The sequence below is a fragment of the Centrocercus urophasianus genome, unplaced genomic scaffold (assembly GCF_019232065.1).
Source record: "Centrocercus urophasianus isolate 14NV4802_14NV808 unplaced genomic scaffold, USGS_Curo_1.0 seq_13, whole genome shotgun sequence".
NCBI lineage: Eukaryota > Metazoa > Chordata > Aves > Galliformes > Phasianidae > Centrocercus > Centrocercus urophasianus.
The window spans coordinates 21,632,319-21,652,534 of NW_024884475.1; the positions used below are offsets into that span (position 1 = coordinate 21,632,319).

The window sequence follows — 20,216 nt, forward strand, 5'->3', positions numbered from 1 at the left end:
ATGAGACATTAGAACATGCCTTAAATTCTTCTGCATTGCCAATTCAAGCAGATACTTTTGTGATTAAGCACAATGCGGTTATGCAGAGAGCAGAGATGGGCACCTTCACAGCATAGATCCACGTCTGCATCCCTTTGTTTGGATGCCTTGTAACTGCTTTCAGCTCTGTCTCCATTCTGACAGCTGTGCTGCAGCACATATACTACAGCCAGTGCACAGTTGTGAGACATTAATCCAAACACAGCTCCCCCTTCCCAGCCCCTTTGGGGAAAAGGCAGCACAGTCCATAAACCCTGTAGTAGAGGTGGGAAAAAGGCACACATTCACGTGGACTAAGTGACATGCTTTTGAAACGTGAACCAGGCCTCGGGAGCATCAGAGGGAAGTAGTTCAGCCCATCTATCCCATCAGCATCAGCAGGAAAACAAGCTGGCCACAAATCAAAGTCCTACAGGCGTTCAGACATTGCTTAAAATGCAAAAACAAGGCAGAAGAATTACACCTTGGTAAATAAAATAAACAAGCTCTTTTTGGCACGTAAAGCCATTTTCCCAGACAAGCAAAATCCCTGTGGTGACTTAGCAGTATCCCAAACCATTGGGACCCATAGCCCTGAGGATGCTGAAACAATGTCTTTCACAGAACTGAGTATGCTCAGTGCCATGGTTAAGTCACAGTCACAAGAGACCATAAGTGACCATAGGTAAGCCATGGCTACAGCACTCCTCACAGCCAGCCCTGTCTTACCCCAACTCTGCTACCTTTCAAGTAACACAGTTGGCATCATTAACAACGGCGATGAATCCCTTTATAGATGAAAAACATATTTCTTACGCTGCTCTTTCCACCTCAAGCCATAACAACTGCTTGAATAAAGACCTGATAAACTCAATGCATGCATTTTAACTCACATTTCAAGGTTAAAGAAAGTCACTCTAACATAGCCTACCTATGGATAAACTTACATTGCAATTCGCCCCTTGGGCTTTTAATTACTCTTTCCTTCAACATTTGTTTTAAAACCTTACATATCACATTCCTGTTCCTTCTGTAAACACACAGTGTCATGCCTCCAACACACCAACTGCTGCCATTTAGGGCAATAAATCACTTCTGCACAAGTTCGTGTTCTATTAGAAACAAAAATCAAGAAATAGCAAAGAATGAAAACTCAGCACTTCAATGCGCAATGTAGAAGTTTAAAAATTGTTTCAAGGTAAAAACAAACAAAAACACACAACAGCCAACCATGGAACACAGAAAATCCACAAAACTTCTTCAGTACAGACAGGGCTGATATACAAGTGAAGAATAAACAACATGTTAAGGTCACCCAAGCAAACACAAGCTTTTTTTAGAGCTTCTCATTCAATAATAATAAAACATAGTAGTTTGCTAAGAAATGAGAATTCAGTTTGTGTTTTCCCTCCAAAAGAAGAAAAATTAAACATCTACTTTTTTTTTTTTTTAAACAGAATGCATGCACCACTTTTTCTCTGCCATACGACACCTAGAGCAATGGCATTCCTACCACTTCACTGTGCCACTTGTCCAAGCAGCTGCTGCAACAGGTAAAATAACCACTATTAACATACAATCTACATCCAACATTTTAGTTCAGTGCCTTAATGCAGTTACAAAAAAAAAAAAAACCTATCTTCCCATCAGTGCTCTGGGGCAACTTCACCATGATGTACTTCAGGTTCACCAGGGAGACAGGAGCCACCCCAGGTAGCTACCACTTGGTGCCTCCTGAGAGCTGAGCAGGGCAGGTAGGCAGCAAGGTAGCTACAGCTTTGGCTGACCACTTCTAATCCCATTTTTGCAAGCTGTTTGGTCCCTGTAAGCTTTTATTAGTGGAGGTCACACCACTGGTCCAGACCTGAACTGTTATTTCAGTACAATGGTTAACCCCATTAATCTCACGTGGCCACTCCATGGCACCAACCTGCTTCAGCTGCACTGCTCTCACCTTGCAAAACTGAGAAGTTCTCCCCAGCTGGAGCTCCTGAGAGTAACTGTTTTGCTTTAAGTTTAAGCTTTTTATTGAACTTGAGATGATAACGTGGTACCTTCGAAGCAGCTACGACTCACAACTATCAAAACATCCGTTTCAAAAGCACAGGTAATTTTATCACCTGTTTCCATACAGTATGCCAATACTTTCTGCATCATATTATAGAAAGCTTCTCTAGAGGAGCCAAGTTTTTATGCATGTACTGATCTGCTTGAAAAAAGGACTCTTTCATGAAAAGCTTTTGAGAAAGGCAGAAATGCTGCTCATCCCCAAGCCTGCCACATTCAGACAACATCTTGGAAAACGTTGGGTTTTGTTTTCATTTTTATCATCCAGCTCTGCCTGTTTTACTAGCTTTATACTGCATCTCTCCAGACCTTCTTAAACTTTCTGCTGTGCCACGAAAGCATTTGAGTTATCTTACATTTCTGAGTTACAAACAGTAAATAAAAGTTACAGACACCTCTACTTTAGGAATTGCAAGGAAAATGCAAAGGAGTATAGCTTGAAATTCCTAGATTCAAACTTTTTTGAGAAAAAAAATCATATTTATTATCAAATTTAGCTACTTTTAGAATCTTTCAGGACAAATACAGGTCTTAAAACAAATAAGGTCTTAAAACAAAAAACTAAATGCATAGTTTTAAAACTATCCATGTGTATATACATACACACATACATGCAAAACATCATTAGGGGGCTTATAATGTATTCAGTATAAAGCATGCCTTCCTAATGCTCCATAGTGCAGTTTTATCTCAAGGTTAGCAACTAGTTCTGCGTGTGGAAGTTTGGCTTATTTTACTCCTGAGCCTTGCAGCTCATTTCATCATCCAGCCCCTTTGCGTAATTAAAATCAATCAATTTACATGCTGGCTACTGCCTCCACCTGAGCACTGGCAAGTATCCTCCTCAAGCCAGTGTTAGGGAGCATGAGCACCTTCATTTTGGAGTCACAAGTAATTGCATCACTACACACTATCCTTAGAGTATCTTTGTCTTTTTTAAAATCTAAGTTCAGCTTAATACTTTCTTCTCCAATTTCCACACCTCCTCCTGCAAAGAATCTTATCCCACCATGGTGTTTACCTACATCAAAAATATTTTCCTGTAAGCTCAAAGAACCCCAATGCTGTCAAAGCCCAGTTTCACTATGTCTCCTGAACTGATCCCACACCGTCCACTCCTGGTTTTACTGCTGGTGTGTTCCGTGTATTAGCAGTCTTATTTTAAACCTTGGCACGGGCATAACTTAAATAATCCATGGATTTAAAACATCCTTGGCACTTAGTGAGATGAACCTTAACAGCTTGCTGGGAGTGACAGGATTTATCAGGTCAAAAATTAAGGGGTTACAAGCCCAAATCTCAGATTTATAGCACAAGCTCATGTTTCTCAAATTAAGTCCTAATGTGAGCTGGAATACTGTCAACCAGCTTCACTGTTACTTTTTCCAGGCCCACACTTACACTTCCAGATTGTTCAGAAGCACACAGCAGAAGCAGAGGAGCAGGCCAAATCCCTCAAAGTGAATCTTTTGCTTGAGCTATCTGTCTTCAAACGGATCTACAGTGTAGCACAGTTTTAGCCACAAGAACTCAAAGAAGGAGAACCCAAGCTTTAAATTTAGGAAAATAACCATTTCTTTCAACACATTCACAAAAAACTTGAGTTAGGAAGAACTTTCTCTATACAAAAAAAAAAAAAAAAAGTTCACACAACACCACTGCATCTGTGGCTACCCACTGGCTGCCCAACCCAGAATAAAGACACTGGAAAAACCACAAGCCATACCTGTGTTTCACAGCCAAGATGTGGCAGTGCTGGTGACCCTCAACAAAGGCCAGGAAACAGCTAAAATGCAACTCCCACGTGAGGTACAAAAGCATCAGTGATACTTTGAGTTTCCCATCACTCCTAGTCTGCCTTGGCTCCACATCTCCTACAGTGCTCTGATGTCCCTAGGAGACTAACAGTTCTCCCACCTTAATCACCTTCCCCAAACTAAAAACACTCAGGTCAGGTTGGATGTGGTCCTGGGCAGAGTGATTTAGTGGCTGGCAACTATGCCCATGGCAGGGGTTGGAACTAGATGATCTTCAAGAACTACGCCATTCTGTGATCCTGTGGTTGCTTTCAATTCATTGCATATCCCTCCATCAGGCTTATATTTTGCTGCAAGGCTGTCAATACACTGCCAGGCTTCACTGACCCAACTCCCAGGACCACTTATGTGACTGCCTGATGATCTGCACCCAGTGTTATCACATTAGAGTATATCTCGTAGGTCTTCAAGAGAGACCTTTTAGCTTCTGAATGCCTGTATATCTACCCCAACCTGCTTCCTGTATATTGTTTTGGTATATAAAATATACTGATCATTAAGCTTAGTCTTTTTTTTTTTTTAAACATATCCCTGTGTCAAAGAGAAATATATAGGAGAATTCACCGAAAACGAAGCTAAGAAGAAACAAGAATTGGCAAAAAATGCAGTTAGATGAACACTTGATGTAATAGCATGGAAAGATCATAAAAATAAGGTTAGAACACATTGATACAGCCAAGCATTGTTTGCTAGCAGTTCTTGCACATGTTTGAGTAACAGCACATGTTTAAAGCAAATACTGTCTTCTCACCAAGTTATTTTAATCTCCTTGGGTAGTCATCTCATCAGCCCACAAACTTATATAACAATACATCCAATCTCAAATATTTCTGAGGCAGAAAGATTGAATATTTGAAGTTATTTTGCTTCTGTGTCACATACACAAGTGTTTTCAAACATTTTTCTTATTTCTGATGGCCTTTTAAGCTAACAGACTTCAAATTCCTCAAAAACAAACAAAAAAATCTTATTTGCCAGAAAACACAAAGCTTTCCACATCCAGGAGTGTTACCTAAACCCCTCCTTATACTGACGGCCTCACATTGTTGCACTGTTTTCCAGAAGTGTGGTGAAAACACAAAACAAAGAAAAACAAAAAAATAGCAAAACCATGCAAGCAGGTTCTCACTGGACTTTAAAAATATGACTTATTTCTCAGGTACACAGTTCTCACCACTATTCAGATTCAAGTGACACAACCTTCACCACCCTTCCCTTCTTCTTTACCCATCAGCATACATGTCACTTCTACTGTTTTTTAAGCTGACCCTCATATCTGTACCTTTGGGAAAAACTAATATCAAAATAAAATTTAATTTCCTGAAGGGCAAAGTTTGTTTCATACTGTTTCGTTTTCTTCTCAAGTTTCACAGCTTAATAAGAATTTGACGATAAGTAATGAAAAGCATGATTTCATTCTGTTAGCCTGGATGAACAGAAAATCTTGGTGGGAATTGTGTTTTGTAGAAGCACACACCCTCTTGCACATTGCTATCTTGTGAAGTTCTACATCTCTGCACGTTTTCAATTCCTCAGCATCTCCAACAGGCAGACAAAGAGGCTTCCATCTTGCAGCCATCGGGATCAACCCTGCTCCCATCCCAGCAATGGGAAGGAGAGCACCAATGGCTGATGAGACTTTTTTAGAGAAAACAGCAAGAGATATTTATATAACTTCTCCTTGAATTATTTTACAGCATTCTAAGAAAAAAGGGTTACCAGAATTTAACTCTGTCCTAACACACTTCAATAGAAACATGAACATCTTTTATCCCTATGCTTGTTTCTTTCAGGATCAGCCAGCCCAGTGATGCATCCAACAAGAATTCCCTGCAGCAAAACCATGGGCATCATGGTGGAGACCATGGCAGAGGTCTCCAGACACAACCCACAGGATAGCCAGCATGTCTTTTGGAAATTATTTCTGCTTGCTCCACTTAACAAAGAGATCTCTCACTGCCATCTCACACCACTCCAGCAGCTGTCCACGAATCAACCAGGCTTCAAATTTTGATTCAATTTCATGTTAACACCCAAGTGCCTACCAGCTCTGTCTTCTGCAAAAACCTGAAGCTGATGTGGCACTCCGGGAAAATTAGGGAACTAACACCCAATACATGTTCCCAGCTCCACTGGAAATCACAGGGCTTGCAGGAGCTCCATTGGTGCTCCCTGGTGGTGGATGGAGAAGGCAGAGCAACCAGCAAGACCTCCTTCCTGTTCCAAGAGTATTGGCCCTACACCTCTGTGTATGCCATGGAAACTAGATCCAGGGCACCCAGGATACTTTGTAAGGCGACACAATGGCATAATGCTTAAGGTTTTCTAAGTACTATGCATGCCAAAATCATCTAGGCTTCCTACTGCATTTACTTTCAGACAAATAGCTCCATAAGTTCGTACATCACATTCCACATGTATATATATCTTTGCACTGTGTAAATAACCAAATTAAACTATCTTTCCATTATGCTGTGTTTAAATCCCCATTTAATCAGGATAGCACTGAATTCTCCTTATGAGAGAACACCTCCTCCATATTCCTCTGCCTTGTGATTTCCTTTCATCTTCCATAGCCACATAATTTCATACCTTGCAGAGAAACATCCTTTCCTGACAATAATCCTCTTTGCAAATAGAATTAACAAGGCAAATGTAAATACTGTAGCAATGAACTAGTTGTCATATTTACCTAAGCTACTGCTTCCAGATAATGAAATTCTGTATTAAATACATAGGATGGCTTAATGTCGAGCTCCTACTTTTCTAAATTAGGCAGCTAGCCAGTAAGCACCCTGCAGCACCTCCCTCCATCCCATTTGTGAAATTATACTTCAGATGTTTCCAATAAAGGCTGAACTAATTTATGCCAATATTAGTCACACCAAGTTACTGTAATTCAATGACTGGAATACATTCTATCCTGAAAATGCTACAAAGAAGCTATATGTTTCTATAAACAGACAACAACAAAATAGGAAAACTTTAGGGTGGCTTATTCTGTTCTAACAAGTTGATTCATAAAGGTAAAGAACATTTTGTGCCTGCCAGTTTCTCTCCCTTTGGAATCTGTCCTTTACACACAATAATTATACCAGGAAACCTCTCCCCACAGCCAAATAACGAACACAAGAAAAATTAGTTCTAAAACAGTCCTGTATGAACCACATTTTAGTGCCTATAACAAGCCTACGGGTTTTTTTTTAAACATGTGTTGTACACTGGATATCTGCAGATGTTTAGAAATGTTTCTTTCGCTCCCTGTGAAAATTAAACTGTGCTTGCATTAAAGGAAAAAAAAAAAAAAAAGAAAAAAGAAAACAGAAAAAAAAGAACCCCACACCCTTCAACAAAGAAACTAAACACTGCAGAGCTGCTTAAAAGCATATCATAGCCGAGCATGCCTTACTCTTCCAAAACAAGGGTTTTCCCAAGGGCAGGCAGAGCTGATGCTTGTCTGATGGGATACATTACCTGGGGTGCAACACAACCCAGCAAGGAAGACAAAGGAAAGAAAGATTTCTAAAGGAAAAAAAAAAAAAATAAAAGAAAGAAAAAGACAGGGAAACAGTAAGAGCTAGATGACTGAATCAGACGGTTACATCTCTATTCTGGCATTGTTACAGAGGGACACCACTGAGATTTCAGCAGAGGTTTTTAAATTCTGAAGTCCAAAAGATTAAGCTGTCAAGAAGAAGCCTGACGTTAAGTTTGCTGAGTATTTCAGCAGCACCAGCACTATTCGTAAAGCAACATAAACCAGAATTAGAAACACTGGCTATCTAGCATTGAGATCAGAAGTGAAAACCTGCACATTCTGTACGAAACCTTTCTCTGTCAAGCAGCATTACTCTTACTGTACTATTACTGAAGCTAACAGTTTACATTCATGAAGAAATACCCAGGAGTAAACCACGTCTGACTCCATTCATCTCAGACCTGTTTTAGATTTCTATCAACTGCAGCACATAGGCTACTGATAAAAGCAGAAATCTGCATCTTTTTAATCATGCTAACAGTTATGCAGAATGCTTTAGAAGGCACTAATCAGCGTTATACAAGATGCAGTGTTTCTTCAGCAGAAACGAAAAATCTGAACACTTACTCAAACAAATGCTACATTTTCAGGGGAGACAGAAGCTCAGCACATTTCGGTTTAAAAAAAGAAAATCCACGTAACTGTAGGAGACAGAACTTAGAGATCCACCCTAGATCTTCAACTAAACTGAGCCTCATTTTTTCATTCTAAACACACAGAGGACCACGATGCTCAGCAGCAGCCTACAGATGCACAAGGCCTGGAACTATCGAAGTTCTTCAAAGGTGCCAAACCCGGGTAGGATGCAGCCATATGCTTCAACCTACATGGATTTCCAAAAGGACTTCAAATTTCCCTCCCCAAAAGGTGAGGGGTTTCTTAAGGGAACTTAGGTGAGAGAGATAAGAGGAAAGGTCCTGTGTGGACAGATAAGAGGGCTGAAAAATGGAAACGATAAGAATAAGGGTACCCAGTCCCTTCCTGCAGTGAGCAGGAGTCACCATGAAGTTCTGCAGCCATCTGTGCTCAGACCTGAGCTCTGTGACACTCACCTGAGATCAGGAAGGAGTCTGAGCAGTGGGCTGAGGACACTGCTGATGGAACAGCTATCTGGGTAACAAGGAGGGGATGTGAGGAATTCCAGATAATCCTGCGAGACTGAGCTGTGAACTAACAAATAAACATAAGTGGCAAAAGATGTACAAGAGAAAGGTACAACCATGATTTCACACAACTAATGGACTCCAAAATGATCACACACCAGCACATCTTAATGTTACAAATTGACATATCCAGGAAACTACCTTGGTAGCAATCCAGAAAGCTAATAAAATGTTACAAATCATTAAGAAAACAAAGCAACTACATAACACCAAAGCTCACCTACTGTTGAAAACTAAGTCTCCAAACAAAGGAGCCCAGACAAGAACAAAGAGAATGAGGGAAATCTCAAACAACCCAAAGAAGGCCTACAGACATGCAGCACACCTGACCAAAGGTCACGGTGCCTGCAATAAGGTCCCAGGGGGGCTGCAGACAGATCAGATTAGTATTTGGGATAGAAAGCCACCAGACATTCTGAGAACAGCAGAGGGTGTACCCAGCTCCAGCAATCCCCAGCTGAGAAGAACCAGAGCCTCTGAGAGCACATATAGAGGAGGTTCTGCTTAAGGTCATCCTGTTCCTATTTTTCCCTGCAGAACATATATTTTTTAAAAAGGGTGACTCAAGCAGGACACCACACAAAGCATTCTCAATGGTAACCCCTGCTTCTTAAAGCTCTGAGGATAGCAATGTTCTGTTTAGATCTATACCAAGACAAGGACAGGATAACAGGCCCAGTAGTGCTGGGGTGGCTGCCCATGAGGTATGGAGCCCATCAGCCCACAGAGCAGCTCAGAGGGGCAGCAGGAGGTCAGTGAGAAGATCTCTGCTTTTGGTGGGGTGGTAGACTGGAATGTTATACAGCAAAAAGCACCCTTATGCTTGGGAAGAGGGTTTGGAGGAGCCAGGAGAAAAACTGATATAGATATACGTGTCCCAGGGTCTTCTGCAAGGGATGTAAGTCAGAAAAGCATAAATGCACCCATCTTCACTCTTCCTCAGGGAATTTTCATGTTTGATTTCAGTGGGCCACAAATCAGCCTAAAGTATAAGTCAACCTGCAAGAGGCCTTCTCTGCAATGGCACAAGGCCGCTTTCTGTCAGAGCACACAGGAAGGGAAGGGGAGCATGCAGGAGCACTCAGAGGCATCTCAGAGGTGTTGCTCAGAGGTGTGACCAGCTGACGCCCTGTGGCAGCATCGCACCCTGTGTGGCCATTGCACTGGACTAATCCTTGGTACGTTCATTGCAGCTGCTCTTCCATTTTTATATTTGTTACATCTTCTAGAAGCTGTCATGTACTTATGAGAGTCATAGGACCTAGTGCATAGCATCTGCAGCTGGTTGTACTTAGTATTGCACACACAATATTTTTAGAATGGTCTACAGGCTTCTGAACAAGTGGAACTGTTGCAACCACTACTCAAGATAACTCTCAGCTGTTCTGCAAAACAGTAAGTGAAACAAATCCCATGCACAATGACATACACTAGACCTATCTTCAAAGTTACTTCACATTTCATTCATCTCAGTCCTCTAACCACAGCATAGTTTAGAGCACTGCTCTCAGTTCACACCATCTGGATCTGCCACCCCTTTCAATTTCTGTTTTTGAGAATCTGTGAATTACTTCAGCTAATAAAAATGTTTCCTGAAGTTTATTTTTTAACCTGAAGGATAAGCTCAAACAGGTCACACATAGATTAAAGAATTGTCTCTTTTTGCACAGTTTTGATGTAAAAAACTTTTGACTTGATCAGATACTACTCTAAGTCAACACACAGCATTTTGGAGGAAAAAAGCCTAAACTTGCAAAAATATTTCAGAAAGCATCCACTAAGCATACTGCAATGCTTTCTAAGCAGTGATACAATCCGTAAAGCAAGCATTTTATTTTAATGTCATTTCTGAATGTCAGATTTTTAAAATAAGAAATACTGGCACAGAAAATGTATATCCAGTTAGCACAGGCGTACAGAAAAGGTTTCCTGAGTCACCAAGTCTCTCCTTTAATACCACAGCCAAGCACATGACAAACTTCCTCGATATATCTTTAAGAGGCAGTCAGGGGTCCTGCTTCCATTCCTCCCATTTGAAGGTCATTCCAGAACCTCACTCCATTTAGGGAAGTAACCATCTCAATTCCTGCTTAAGTTTATTCATGCCAGTTTACATCCATTTGTTCCCATGCCAACATTGTTCTTTAGTTTAAATAGCTCCTCTCCTCTTCTAGTGTTTATATCCCTGCTGTATTTGCAGATTGGAATCATATCCCCTCTCTCAGGCCTCATTTGCTTGGCTAAAAGGCCTGGCTTTGCTCACCTCCTCTGGTAACACTGCTGCTTCTCCTCCCCAGTCATCCTCTGCACCTGTCCCACCTGAAGCACCCAGCATCCCCTAAGAGCTCTCACCTATCCCACCAGTCCTTCACCACCACATTCACCTGCCCACAGCAGTAGGATGGCAGCAGTGTGGCCTGAGAGGAGCTAACACACCCAGCAAGTCTCCTCCTGCTATGCTGCTCCCAGCTGCAAAGTTCCACTCACAGTAGAGCAGACAAAGGCAAAATCTCATCTTTGCCCACAGGAAATCTATATACAGTGCAGTACAAATACAATACAGCATTGTGTGTTTTCAGCATGGATTCCAAGTGTAATTGCACATCCTAATATAGAGCTTCTGAACAGTATGGATTTTTTTTATCTGGCTGAGATGTCATCCACTGATTACTCACCATCACCTACCAGCTACTGTGATTTGTTTCAGTCATTGCCCAGCCTCTAGTAAGAAATCCTTACAGCAGGCATTCTTTAGTACTCAAATCTCTCCTAACCAGCCCCTCAAATCACAACTCCCTGCAGCTGCAATGCTCAGCAGTACTGCTTAAGTATTTCCTAAGGAAAGTACTGCCCTCCTGATAAGAAAGGACAGTAGAATCCACCCAGGAGCCAATAAAAATGAACATTTTGGGTCACTGGTCCCCGGCATATTTGCAAAAATGGAAAAACAGGAAAAAGAAGTAATCCAAGTTTCCACAGTATGCATCCCTGCATTCCCCCTGAAGAGTCCTCTCCGAACCTTCATTTCTCTAAAACAGCAGAAAAACAAGAAGAGAACCCAGAAATACTCCATCAAACACTCATCGCTGCAAAGGAAAAAACAAAATACCCACACACTTAATGTGGCTGCTCTACACAAGGAAGTTACTCAGCCAAGATTTTGTCACAAGGTCATCACAGGAGGATGTCTCTCCTTTTAAGTGCCAAAACGTCTGCACACATTTCAACTAAACTTACTTAAGGCTGGCAGAAAATAGTCTGAGATACAAGACAGTCAACTCATTCAGGCTTTTCAAAAGTGCTACAGCATGAGATGGCAGAATGGTGCCATATATCAGATCTAGAATGAACTGGAGACACACATCAGCAAGCCAGAGGACACAGCAAGCCTGCAGTCAGCAGCCTGTATCTCTGCTCTGGGATAACTCAGAGGGTCTCACACAAAGCCCTGTCTTGCTGCAGATACTGGCATCCCACACAACTTGCTGCAGACATCATCACCCCACAAAACTACCAGCAGCTTGCACAATGCTTACTAGCAAACCTACACTATGAATGCAGCCTGGTTTTCATTTAAAGCACAGAATCGCAGCCATTCTCCCTAACAAGCAGGAGCCCAGCCAAGAACCTAAAGCACAGTGATCAAGCAGGCAAAGCAAGCAAGTACAAATACAAACCACGACACTTCTCGTTTTATTTCATCTGCCCAAATTCTCTCTCGGGCCGCAATGGAAGCAGCTTCACTATTGTCATGAGACCTAAGCTAAGAAGTTCAGAGGAATTACACCAGGTCCACATTTTGTTCTGAGGACTGTTTCTTTATATACTTCCATTCACAATCCTGCATACAAACCTCAAATATTATTTAACCGGAGCCGAACTTGCAAAAAGCGCAGTCTAACATTCTGTAACTTATAATAACAACTACACTAGCTACTTCTACAGACACTTTACCCACTTCCCATGTCGTTTTACCTTCCCACATCCAACAAAGCGAGATCCACCGCAGCTCCCTAGCTATGCAGGAGGGAACGCCGGCACCGCGCTGCCGCCCGGGCCGCCAGCAGCCGCAGCAAGAACAGCAGCAGCTCCGCGCTACCGCTCCTCCCTCGCCCCGCCAGCAGAGAGCCGCGGGCTGCAGCACACCGCCTGCGGGTAGGGATGCGGCCCCGCACGGGCAGCGGAGCTCGAGCAGCGCCCGCCGGCAGGGCCCTCCTTTTGTGGGGCTCCGCCGAGCAGAGCGGAGCCGCGGCACCGCAGGCGGCCACGTACCTGGAGCCCCTCCGACCCCGTGAGACGCGCTACGCTGCGCTACCCAGCCATCCCAGCCCTGCCGCGGGGAGAACGCACCTGACGCCGCTCCGCTCCCGGGGCGCTCGAAGCCCGCAGCGGGATGCAGCCAGCCTGCCGGAAACGCTTCCCAGCCTTACCCAGGAAACGATTCCGGCCGCCGGCCGCCACCGCCCCTCCTCTCCCTCCTCCCTGGCCGCCGCCCAGCGCCGCGGGCCGCAGGGGACCGGGCGGGCGGGGCGGCCGCCGGAGGCGCTCGGGCTGGGGGCGGCGGCGCCACGTTGGGTGCCCGAGGCTCCCACCTGCAAGGGAACGCCTCGAGGCGCTCCCGGCCACGGAGGAGCGGTGCGGGCTGCGTTCCGAGCACGGAGAATGGCCAGGAGGGCCAGTCCTGAGCCTCCCTGCTCTAAACACGCTTGCAGTATAACAGGATAGGGCTGTGAGTCCCTGGGCAAATCTTGAGATGCAGCAGTAGGATTCACATCGCCGCAGCGAGTAGCAAATAGTGGGGCTTAAATGAGTACACTGGTGGGAAACTGTTTAAAACCTTAGCAATTATTTGGGGGGGTTGTCCTGTCAAGGTTTTGACGTTAGGGGGAAGAAACTGCTCAGTGCTGAAGCAAAGATTTTAACATGGAGTAATGTTTGAGTGGAAAGCATGCAACCACGAGCACATCTTTCACTCCAGCACCTCCTGATAAACTCATGAAGGCTGTGGAACAGCAGATGCAAAGCAGTCCGTGTTACAATATAGTGCTGTTATCAGAGAAACCAAACGTGCACTAAGAGGCCAAAGAAAACCATTACAATAGTAAAATGGCCAGTCTGATTTTCTCTTAAATGAAAACACGCTCAGCGATCCTATTAGAGTGCCCAAGTCTGCTTCAAAACTTATGGCAGTGTTTCTAATGGTGAATCTATTTATCTAGAAGGGATGGTGATTCTTCCCATGTGTCCCAGAGCCTTTGGTATTTTCTTTCATGAGTTTATAACTATGCTCCTTGTAACAGCAGAGCTTTGAGGATCTAATTACAATTTAATGGACCATTAAGATGAATAGGAATATAGAATCTTTAATTTGAAATATTCATGTTTTTAGAAGACCACACTGACATCTGTCAGCCTAAAGAACAGGGAAGAACATGCAATTATAAGCACTGCAGCAGTGAAAAAGGAAAAGCAGCAGTTAGATAAAGGTGCGATAGTTCAGAGCAAAGCGCTTGGAAATCATACTTCAATAATTACTTGGAATTTAATAATTACTCCTAAATGTATTCTTCTTGTACTTGGCAGTACTGACATTTATATCAAATGGGGACATGATTTAGTCTAGGCTTGCATAAAAGGAACATTACTTCTATATGCTAAGACTCATGTTTTAATTCATTACTTCACTATCCTTAACTATGGTGAATATCCAAAGAAAACCTTCCAAATAATTCTAATTATCTGCAATTGAAATGTATCACTGCTCAATTCAGGAAGGACTGACAAGGTTCTGAGACACCCAAAGGTGACTCATCAGATTCCACTGTCTGCAAATCAGGGTGCTTTCCTCTTCAACAGAGCACATCATCCAGCAGGAGGGAAAGCTTTCATGCAAAGAGACTTTGAAGGCATATTGGAGCCGAACTCTCCCTGGAATTTGCACTTCCTCTGTTCAAGAGATGCAAGACAACTATCGAGTTGCCCAAGATTATTATTGAATACTCTATTAATATGTTCTCCTGCAGCAGCGGCCAGGCAAGATACTCATATACTCACATTCCTTTGATGAGAAGTGTATCTGCACTGCATTGTGGTTTTGTTATGCGGTTAAAATTATGATCAACATTTAGTTACATGGTCCATGTAATGTACTTTGGTTTGCAATGTAGTAAGCAGAGTCATAAAAGTGAAGTGTTGAGGAAACTAAATAACAAATTCTGTATACATCCTAAATGGACAGTTGCTCAATACACTCAGACTCTCAGCAACATTTCCAGGTGGATATGCTGCCTGCATAGGCTCAGCCAGTCTCATCAAATATAGATGCCTTCTTTTAGAGCAATCTGATGTGTTAACTTTCCAAGTAGTTGTGGGAATTAATTAAGGAATTGATATAGAGCAGTTATTACCTCTGCACCTCTTCATCTCTGGAACAGGTTGCCTATGGAGATCGTGGATTCTCCATCCCTGGAGGCATTTAAGGTCAGGTCTCAAAGAAGGAGCCAAAGAAAGGAAGACTTAAGGAGAGCGCCTGTAGTTTTGGGAATTAATAAAGGAATTGATACAGAGCAGTTACTACCTCCACACCTATAACAACCATTTATTGACACAACATTTGTAAACATAACAGAAAGTAAAGAGACCTTTCTATATTACTGTTTCATAACAAAACATTTTCATCATCATCTTGCAGTTTCTATGTTTGATCCACGACTGCACATTTATTTTGGAATAGTCCATCCAACTTTGCAGTGAGGACTGACTGGCCACACGAGTTTCCTCTGGCAAATATCTGTCTGCAACCACCCTTCCTCTGTACAGCACAGATTTACAGACTTACGCTGAGATTGACTGTGCCTCTAAGTGCTCTCTCAGGAGAAGCTAATGGTTTCTTCCCATCTTCTTTTATATACCAGCTTTTTTACTTAAGGGTTATTCCTTATATGGGGATAGTCAAAAGTATGCGGTGATCCTGCCTTTTCTCTCTGCAGATCAGATTAGAAAAAAAGGTGAACACAGAATAAGCAAGACTACCATCTAGCGGTGTAACTGAAGTTTAGTATTTCAGAATAACCTATACCAACAAATAACTTTTTGCTGAATATATTACTCCTAAATCCAAGCCTAACATCGAAATTGTTGAGGAAAATTCTGCTACAGTAGGACAGCGATTTTATTTGGAACTGATTCTCTTAACATTTTCATGTCTCATAGTTACATCAAGTCTCCCCCTTGGAAATATAAAATCAAATGATTTCCCATGATGAACAACACTACACACGTGCACCTAGAAGATTCAAATATTGGACTGGAATTACATTTTTTTCATTGCAGGCTTAAATATGCACCTTTTTTTAGAGAGGACAGAGGGTTCAGTATCCCAGGCACGTGTGTGAAATCATGTATTTTTCTTGTTATTTGGAGTTCTTGAGCCATTTGTATGGTGCTGGCACAGGTTGCCCAGAGAAGCTGTGGAGTCTCCTCCTTGACAATCCCGAAGCTGCCTGGACATGAGCCTGCACACCCTGCTCTGGGTGTCACTGCTTGAGCTGCAGAGTTGGACCAAATGACCTCCAGAGGTCCCTGCCAACCTCAGTCATGCTATGATTCTTTATGATGAGTGCTCCTTGGGCAAGCATATAGTAAAGAACTAGTTCTGCCACAGAGAAAGTTCTCTCCTTGTAGGGTTCTTCTCCATGTCACTTACAGAGAAGCAACGACAGCCAGACATCAGAGGTTCAGGTAAGATTACTCCAATAATGAAATAAAGCTGGGAACTGATCATTTTTTGAAATCATTCCAGGTAAGTTCTGGAGAAAGGTGAGAAGGATGACTTCATTCCCAAATATTTGAAAAGGAGAACTACAAGTCTTTCAACACAACAAGTGATCATTGCAGTTAAACTATCCATTTTGGACTTTTATTTTTCTAGCTAGAGCAGCCAAGCAAGGAAAAATTGTAAGAAAAGGTGCAGAGTTTCTATATCCTAAAGCAGCTGCTTAGGCACTGGGATAGAAGACAGTAGGTTCCTTCAAAGCTGACATTTAAGCAAGCTTTACTGTTTTATGTGGCCCTGGCACATGAAAAACACTCAGAAGTCCTAAGAGAGAAACTAAAGGTAGTCAGATAAAGATAGTAGCTCATACTTGCAAAGCTAAAATGGAGCTAGATTTTTGCCTCACACTCTTAAAGTGAATGTGGGAAATAAACCTCTGCTTTTTGATGGGCACCAAAACATACCATCTTCGATATTTTCATACAACTGAAAAGTAGGAATATGAAATATAGATTTGAGAATATCACTTGCTTTTGAGGCTAGAGTTTTTACGTATTTTGAGAATGTGGTTGTTTGAAGAACACAAACCATGGCTTATAAGTTTTAGGCAGACACTTCTGCATCACCAGCAGCTGCTAGGCTTCAGTCCCACTGCTTTGGCACCTTGGAGCTTTCCCTGCAAATACTGCACTGCTGGCTCTGGCTCCCAATGTGCATTTGAGATATGCAGCAGTACAGCTCCCAATGAGGCCATCAGGAAGCCCATTTCTTGGGCCACAATGACTGTTTCCATCATTTATATATGCACATGTATACACATTTATATTTACTAACAAATATTTTAAAAAATGGTGTAGAAAGTTAGAATGCTAAGCTTACTAACAGCAGAGCTTTGTCTCTGAAACAAGAAAGACAGAAGTCCAGTGTTTAATGGTCTAAATATAGCCAGAAAAGCCCGCACTGTAAATGCACTCAATGGGAATTTTGCCCTTTGTGTATAAACATACATGGGAAAGAGTGGCATCTTTTGCATTTATATTTACAGCTCCAGAATGTGATGCAGTACCATGTGATGCAGTGGTTTTGATCCATATGTAGTTCTTCTCACCATCTAAATATTTTTCTCCATTGACAAATAAATTATTTTGGCATGCACATTCACAGACTAAACCCCTCCACTGAAACAGGTGAGGCTTGAAGGTCCGTGATGATGTTCTTCATAACTACATGTGGTCTGGTTCAACATTTCAAAACAATGCTTGTTAAACTGATATTTCTCCATCAGTGATGAACACTGTCTAAAAATTTCTCTGTTCTCCCCCTTGAAGAATATGGAAAAATTCCTAGAGCAGAGAGGAAGAAAACCTCCATTTACTCCCCTCTGCTGATGATCTGGGGACTTTGCAACCAGCCTTGGAGATTCACAGATGGCACTGCATAGTGCTTCTCTGCAAGCAGCTTAGGGCAAGCTCAGAAGGGGCAACTGGACTTGTTTCACTGTGTATTTAATATAATTGCTTGGAGATGAGCCAGGGCTAATAACCTTCCTCCCGTGGCATGCACTGGAGAGTCAGAGCAGTTGGGCTCCAGAGCTGCTGTTTCCCTCAGCCAGTAAAAGCACCAAGTACAACACAACCGCTTTTCATTACCATGCACTGGGTGGTCACCACATGTAAAACAATTTGTGACAGAATTAAAGGGCTGTGTTCTGCCAGATATACTTATGGAAAGTGGTTATTAATGTGGGACTAAGCCACCTGTTCTTACATGTTTTGAAATCAAAGCTTTCTCATAGTAAGCGCAAGTGAATAGCTACTCATGATTTGAAATTAACACATGAGTTGGTTCTGTTTAATGCTTCTACATACTACTATAGAGTGGAGAAGCAACAGCAGCACAGATCTAGGTCTGTGTAGGACTGCATCTGCTGCAGTCACACTGAGAAAATGCCAGAGCTATGCTACTGAGTCATTCCCAAGGCACCAGCCCCAAAGAGCTGCACACTGAATATAGATATTTATGTGGCTAGAAACTTTAAGAAATGCAAAGGCTGTAGGACTGACGAAGAAGACTGGCTTATATGCAGAAAATGACTTTTTCATCCATTTCGGCAGAGGCTGTCCACTTAAGGAAATGACCAGATGCACAGGCAGGTTCTGAGGCAATCCAGGGAAATCTGGCACTGATCTTCACCTACTGCACTGGCAGCAGCTCTATGCCAACATCCCTGTTCAGGTTCTAACAGAAGAAATACTTTTGAACTTCTCATATATGGTCTATGGCTGAAGCTTCATTTCAGGGTGCTTTTCTAATTAAAAGCAAAATCCCTATGCTTATCAAGACTATGCATATATAAGTTAGGGAGAAAATCCTTATTGTGGTATGCATGTCCTTGTTGCATAGAATTTTAGGGTAACTTGTACTGCCTGACCTGCTATCAAAATAGATCTTTAAGGAGAACATGTTGAGCTGAGCACACCTTGTTTCAGAATTTTATTTGGATTCATTCAGTTTGGGTAAATATATACACAAAAATTGGAGAAGTTTTCATCAGAAGACTACTCCTAAGATACAGCAAGAGAACAGGACCATGCCAGATGTCTGGAGAAAAGCAGGCATCTTTCAGCATTCTGTGAACAAGTTAAACTGAACAGCTTTGTTGCTCACTGAATTCCATTGTCAGCTACTTTAACATTCTGCTAAATGTAAATATTCGTATAAATATATGTTTGTACAAAAAGATACAATGAAGGACAGCCTTTTTTATCTTGGTTAATCCCATCACTCTTTCCTCCATACCTTTCCACCCACAAAAAATCTGATCTCCTGGACACAGTACGAGATGGCTTGTGTTGTTTAACTAGAAGTGTGATAATATTTCACAATAAAACTCTTTAACAAGAGAGGTCGTGCCTATAGGTTCCTCTGTTGTCAAGCAAGCAGCTAGCTCCTTCATTGCAGCAGACACACTTGCTTCTGTTATTTCTTTCTGGCAGAGCCCTACGTCTAACTTCATCAAACAGCAAGCACGTCAATTTCTTCATTTGCTCTCCACATTCCCCTGAGAAACACAGCAGCCAGGCTAGACTGTAAAGAAACCACAGATGACAACACACATGGTCCAGAAGTTAGGTTCCTCCTCAGGAGCTCCCTAAGGCATACATTCTTTTCTTTCCCTGTAAAGGTTTTATTCTTCAGAATGGAGACCACTGATGTAAAGAGGCATTTGGTAGGTGACCCATGCCTTTCCCTCAGAACCACATACAATTATACCTGAGAAAGTGCATCTCTACACCTTAATGTACTAAATGTGTCACTGTCTCAACATTCTTTTAACTGATTGAAAATATTCCTCAGCTCTCTCATTTTCTTACATCTCATTAAACATAAGAGCAAATCAGGAACTGATTTGGAGCAACTTAGGAGCTGAATGTGGAGTGTCACAATATAAGGACTTAAAGCTATTAAAGAAGGCTACAAAGATGGGGAAGATGGCTCTAGAGGGGAAGACATAGGAGGAGCACATGAGGTCCCTTGTTTTGCTCAGCCCAGAACAGAGGAGGCTGAAGGGAGGCCTTCTTGTGGCCTGCAGCTCCTCATGAGGGGAGTGAAGGGGCAGCCCTTAGCTCAGAACCTGAGATAACAGCATGGAGCTGCATCAGGGAAAGGTCAGGTCAGTGTTAGGAAAAGTTCTTCACCAGAGGGCAGTGGACATGGAGCAGGCTCCCTAGGGCAGTGACCACAGCCCCAAGCTGCTGTGCCAAGGAGCATATGGACAGTGCTCTCAGACATAGGGTTTGAATTTTGGGTGGTTCTGTGCAGAACTGGGAATCAGACTT

The 20,216-nt window shown here is 42.4% G+C and overlaps 1 protein-coding gene across 11 annotated transcripts in view; it reads right to left on the bottom strand.

Annotated features, from left to right (window-relative positions):
* APBB2 (amyloid beta precursor protein binding family B member 2) overlaps nt 1-13,029 on the bottom strand; it is a 157,571-nt gene extending 144,542 nt beyond the window's left edge. For 8 of the 11 annotated variants that reach the window (XR_006167661.1, XR_006167660.1, XR_006167659.1 and 5 more), the window contains exon 1: nt 12,954-13,023. The gene's annotated coding sequence lies outside the window, so the exon portion shown is untranslated. Of the gene's footprint in view, nt 1-8,492; nt 8,538-12,578; nt 12,628-12,953 lie in introns of those variants that run through there. The other 3 variants (XM_042811929.1, XM_042811927.1, XM_042811926.1) reach the window with 3 other exon arrangements.
* Between the last annotated feature and the right edge of the window lie 7,187 nt (nt 13,030-20,216).